The 6,107-nt window shown below is 46.2% G+C and overlaps 1 pseudogene across 1 annotated transcript; it reads right to left on the bottom strand.

Moving 5' to 3' along the window:
- Nucleotides 1–1,461: 1,461 nt before the first annotated feature.
- Nucleotides 1,462–1,791, bottom strand: LOC310796431 (cytochrome c oxidase subunit 6A, mitochondrial pseudogene; annotated as a pseudogene). The gene has a single exon. The product of its transcript is annotated as a cytochrome c oxidase subunit 6A, mitochondrial pseudogene (transcript).
- Nucleotides 1,792–6,107: the final 4,316 nt, after the last annotated feature.

Here is a 6,107-nt window from a genome sequence, read left to right as displayed (position 1 = left end):
GGTTAGGGTACAGGTAGATGCATCGGGAAAGCAGGTGGTGTGTGATGGACAGGGCGATAGTGACCGAGTGGCGCTTCAGGGAGGTGGCTGGCGCACTACAGTAGATACTAGATAGGCCAAGTAGTTGGCGCGGAGGCAATGTTGGTGTAGGGTAGGAGGCTATCTGCATCTGGAGGTAGACAGATGAATGATTTGTTCTTCACTGGCTTCCACTTCGCAGCACGGGCCTCAGCCATGTTGCTACTCTTCAAGTTGAGGAAAAAGTGGAATGCACATCCCCACCTGATCCCCACAGGTCAGTTCTTGAAAAAAAACTGGCATGGTGATGGACCAAAAACAAGAAAAAGAAAAGAAAAAAAGAGGAAATGTCCGCACACAGTATAATGCTGCCCCATGTTTTATTTCCCCCTCAAACAAACAATGTTGTGCCCAGGAAGAGGCTTTGTGAGGTTACAGCCTAGTTCCTCATTGCGCGGCTCGCAAGACGCTGGCGGCTCTCGAAGCTTTAGTTGGCGGCTCTAAGAAACTGCAAAAAAAAAAAAAAAAAAAAAAAAACGATTTTTTTTCCCCCCTGCTCTCCCCAAAATGTCAATAAACCTTTATGGCATTACAATACAACAATACTGGTGTTGACAGTAATAGAAGGTGCCAAATCATTCAAAACAATAAGCATTTTGCTTTTAGGAGTATTGTGCCAGCGTGCAGCGCTGTTCCAAAACGTGTCAACGTGTGTCGTTGCCTGGGAAACGCACATCCCATAATACAACTGTTCGCATTGCATCCCATAATAGTATGATGATACTTGGGATGCCTTTGCGAACATAGATGTGAACAGGTTAGCTAAAACTTCAGCGTCGCCAGCGACGGCCCCCACCATTGCGGTCGGGGTACGTTTCGAAATCCCTCCAGGCCTGAAAGATTTTCTAGGGTAAACTGGTATATACAGTGTGTGTGTGTGTGTGTGTGTGTGTGTGTGTGTGTGTGTGTGGAAAACAATAAAACAAAAAAATGGTAGGCAGATGTGCTTGGTTGGGGTGGCTTTTGGTGTTTTGCGGTAAAAGTGGCTCTCCTATTGACTTTGTCCTGCCAGTGCGGCTCTCATCGAAGAAATAGTGAGGATCTATTCACTCATAGACAACACCCATCTATCAGTCAAGTGCCTACAAGCAGTGAATGTGTGTCAATGGGAATCCAGTGGAATTGCCTGTGTTCTGTCTGTCAAGAAGTGTGCTGCACAGGGAGGAAGTGATGAGCAGGTCTCAGAGCTTCATGATGAGTCTGGATGGCACTATGGTACTAAAGACCTAAACTGTCAAAGAACAGCATCCATACATATGGTGTTTCTCTGCTCCAGGTGGGAGAGGGCAGTGAGCAGTGTGAGTGCTATCGGTCTGCATTTGATCATATTGGTGTTCAAGATATCAAGAGAGCACCCCGCCAATGTTGTCTGTTATGGCGGGTTCAGTCGTCGTGTCGCTCATAGCCATCAGGAAGGGCGTTCAGATGTGGGTTGTGGAAGAAGCTTTTTTTGCCGTCTCCCCATGGGAAAGGCGTGGTGCGAATACGAAGGTGGGGGTAAGGGATGAACTCTGGCTGTTCGTGGCTATGCTGCTGGCGTTTCAGGTACAGGTTCAACATGCCCACTCCAACCCCGGGCAGGGCAACCACATACGTGAGAATCTTCCATGTCTTTGATGCCTGCTCTCCATGGGAGGCGGCAGAGAGCTGACGTCTCGTCTGGGTCAAAGAAGACCGCCGTAGCGCTTGAGAGATCCATCCGAAAGTTGCCATTTTCCTCTCTTCTGTCTGACGGTCCTACTTATAGCCTCTGCAGGGAAGGATTTTATGACATCACTGATGATGTCACAATGTCTATGACATCATCAGTCGCTGATGATCACTTAATATAGGTTGGTGATGTCACTCGAAGAGGATGTCGTGAGTGATGTCAGTCGAGCAATTGTGATGTGATCAGTGGTGATGTCACCAGTGATGTCACTCTGTTTTTATACTTTTTAAACTTTATTGCATCCTGTCACATATATTATGTTATGCTGTGTGATTTAGTTTTATTACTGCGGTGTTGGTGTATGTTGTACTGTATAATGTATACATGTGTGTCTTGTAAGCCCATGAGGGCTGGGCACTGTCAAGTGCATGACACATTGAATAAAAATCAATCAATCAATCAAAAAAATATTATACTTTTAGGCGCGGGGGGGGGGACAGAATGTAGAGTCGGAGTGACGTGATATGCATGGACAAGAAGAAAATCATGACCTTCATTGCCGTGGTTATAAACTGTGCTGCTGGTCTGAGTGGGAAGACGAAGAGGAACGGGATCAGGCTTGACGTTGTTAAGAGATTACTGGATCTGAATCTGATGTATCTGAAGTAAAGATAGATGAAATACTGAGGCATGCGTTTAAGCAAACTCAGACAACTGTGTCTGGGTAAGAAGAGGAAGAATATTCCCGAACTGTGAGAGACAGCAATGTGCCGCGCCGCAAGGCATCCAGTCTGCCGGAAAACCATAGGAAGAAGAAGAAGGGGACAGAATGTAGGGAAACAGTGGATGGATAAATCCAGAAGGCGGCGGTAATGCAACATAAAGGATGCCAACTGCCAGAAAACACCACAGAAGAAGAATACTTTTTGCCAGGCAGCTGGCTGCAGGCCTCAATCTGGCTCTGTCTGAAGCTGATTGACAAACCTGAGGACAAAGAGTGACATCACTGAGGAGTATGTACTGTACATCTCAGTGGAGGGAATACACGATACTTTACTTTACTTTACTTTATTGGTTTATTGTGATGGGACAATGCACATTAATGGACATGTTCAGAAATATAGAAGCCTCTATATACGAAAGCATGTAAATATGCCGGAGTTAGCTAATGCTAGATGATGGGACTCCGCCTTCCAAGACGTTTGAAAACGTCACCAGTGAGATTGGACCTGAGGAAGCAGAGGGAGGGGAATCGGAGCACCTGCTCAGAGATATCAAGGCTACAACAGTGGGCACTTCTGTCCCAGTGCATCACAAACCAGATCCACGGCCTCAAGGGACTGCCGTTTTGCATGGCGGGTTCTGGCTAAATAGCCTATTGCATCAATTTCAGACATTTCTTCTCTGGGTAAGTAGTTAAACATAAAAAATTATGAAACTATAAGGTCCACGTTGTAAAATACCGAAATTCTCCTTTGATACTGTACGATACGGTCTGCATCAGCGCCTCCCTTGAATTCTAATCGGCCAAAAATGGATGACTGAATTTGATGCATACATGATGTTTCAAGCTAAGCGTTATCCCCCAGCACTCAGGCCTCGCACGCCTTCGCCAATGATCCAGATCTGTGTTTGTTTTACCGCTGAATTGCCGCTCGGTGTTTTGTTTGGCAGGCGGTTTGCTGTTTTCACTCCATGAATTATGCATGCGTTGTTACAACTTTAATCTCACAATTTCCATGTTGACTTGTGAACAGTTGGTGAGGGGAGGAATGATGCATTGAGAGAGAGAGTGTAATGTTCTTGTTGGGAGAGCTGTCAGGGATGAGAGGGACTGCACCGCCGGAGGAACAATGACGGGAACACAATTGATTATCTCAACCGAGTTTCAAATGCCTCAAAAGCCTCAACCACAACCAATCCTCTCCTCCGCCCGCCGGGCCCCGGGGTTCAGCTTCTCTCACTCCAGCTTCATGGAAGCATTAAAAAAATGAGAAATCACCGAGTCTGTGACGTGTGGGGATAGTGAGGAGGTGAGAGGCATCTCCTGCCCCCAGACTTCATCACTCTCACAAATGAGGGTGCATCTGTGTTGTAGCATCCGGTGATAAGACGCATCTGAGAGGTGACCCCTATAGCAGTGGTTCCCACATGAAGGACCCCTAAACTGACAAAAATTAGACCACGGACCCCCATTTGATAGCATTTTGTCCCACGGTCCCCCATATGATAATAAGAGTGATGCTTTTAGATGTTTTATTACAGAAAGTGTACAAAACCCATGACCAAAATAGTCATTGTGTTACTTATGAATGGAATTATAGCGAAAATAAATTACCCCCCTTTTGGCTGGGGACCCCCTGGAACCCCCTCAGGGACCCCTGGGGGTCCCCGGACCCCCATTTGGGCCCGTGCTCCAGAGCATATGGAGCTCACGGGTGATTTATGCACCTCGGATAAATGGAGGGAGGGAAACGTGTCTGCTTCCCGAGGCACCCTCCATCCCCTCCATCACCGGCCTGTCGCCTGAGCTCTCAATCTGCAGCTTACCAGGAAATACAATCTAACAAGCAAGTTCCGATGTCAGAAACGCTTTGCAAGTGCAATAACAGTGTCATTTATACAGGTGACATTGCTGCAGAGGCATATTGGGCAGTTTTCCAAGCAGGTTTCCCGATAAAAGCTCATGGACATGCATGGTCCAAGGACGAGCTCACATACAGATCAGAGCGAAAGTACAACACACGCATGCCGCATGCAGTAATGCATAGTTGACTAAAACACCCACTAATATTAATATTCATAATCAGATTTGCACCTCACCTGTTTGCACAGTGGAGAGAAGTTCAATGACAACACTACAACGCACTTTTCACGACAATATGCTAATCACGCTTCACTTTAAAGCCAGCTGATTGTCCTCTCAAATATTTTGCGCATTTTGGGTGGAATGAATGCATCAGTTGCATACATCATGTTTGTTCTACACGAGAGAGAGCCTGAGTGATTTGTAAAGCTTTCATGTTTGTTTTTTTATATGTTTTACTTTCATCATGAGCCCCCAAATCTGACAGCCCAGCTTGTACAAAACACTTTATTTCCTGTGCAGTTTCCGTTGTCAGATGATGCCTCCGGCAACATAAATTGGTCCGAGCCTTGGAAAGGTTCTGTGGCTGAGCGCCACTGTCTGATTCACAGGGTTACTGAAGGTCGCCCGTCTGTCTGATTCACAGTGTTACTGAAGGTCGCCCGTCTGGACTTTTGCTTTGATTGTCGTTTGGATGCTGCATGTGACCGTGGAACTGTTGGCCTATGATTTTCAAGCCTTTGAGGAGTGTGATAGAGCTCAAATATGGCACAGATAAAAGGAGGTCTGGTGGCTCCCTTGGTCCCTGGGCCTTTAATCACACATGCCTTTTGAACAGTGTAAGGCAGTGGTTCTCAAATGGGGGTCCGGGGACCCCCAGGGGTCCTTGAGGGGGATCCAGGGGGTCCCCAGCCAAAAGGGGGGTAATTTATTTTTGCTATACTTCCATTCATAAGTAACACAATGACTATTTTGGTCATGGGTTTTATACACTTTCTGTAATAAAACATCTAAAAGCATCAATCTTATTATCATATGGGGGACCGTGAGACAAAATCCTATCAAATGGGGGTCCGTGGTCTAATCTTTGTCAGTTTAGGGGTCCTTCATGTGAAACAATTTGAGAACCACTGGTGTAAGGTGCCGTGTCCACAGAAAGCTTTTTTTTGATCTGCCAGCGCGTTTTGGGAATTAATTCTGTATGATAAAGATGCCCTATCGTTCACAGGCGGGACAAACGCAAGTGTCATTTGGGGTCATTGCTACCTTCCACGCATCTGCCGATCTCAGGTTGTGCCCCCCCCCCCCCCCCCCCGCAGGCAAGTTACTGTAGCAATCGGCTTTACGTCGTTTAACACCTCTGTGTTTTAAAATGGTTTATAATTGATAGCACTTGCTGTAATAAGACGTTCGTTTTGATGTTGAGTCCACAAAAACGTTTTCCCATTCATTTAATTTCAATTAGGGAATAATTTATATACCCAAACGCTATATATCTATTTTGGAAACAGTCAAACCTATTTATCATTCAGGGACTTAATTAAATGGTCCATGACAACAGTTGAAAATTATATAACTGACTATAAGTCGATGGCCTATTTGATGTTTTGGTATACTGCAACTTAGACGTTTTTCCCACTGGCAACATGCAGTCTCCTCCCCAAGCGAGGTTGTCTCAGTTGCTGTGGAGAGACTCAGGGTCTTAGAAAACTATAGGGGTCATTGAGAGGAGCCAGGTCAGTATGCGCCCGCGCCAGGTGCCTCCTCTGGGAGGTGTCCCAGGGACAGCTG

This window comes from Poromitra crassiceps, assembly GCF_964638095.1.
Source record: "Poromitra crassiceps genome assembly, chromosome: 22".
Lineage (NCBI taxonomy): Eukaryota > Metazoa > Chordata > Actinopteri > Beryciformes > Melamphaidae > Poromitra > Poromitra crassiceps.
Note: the sequence above shows the minus strand (reverse complement) of the source record. Positions and strands in the feature narration are given on the sequence as shown.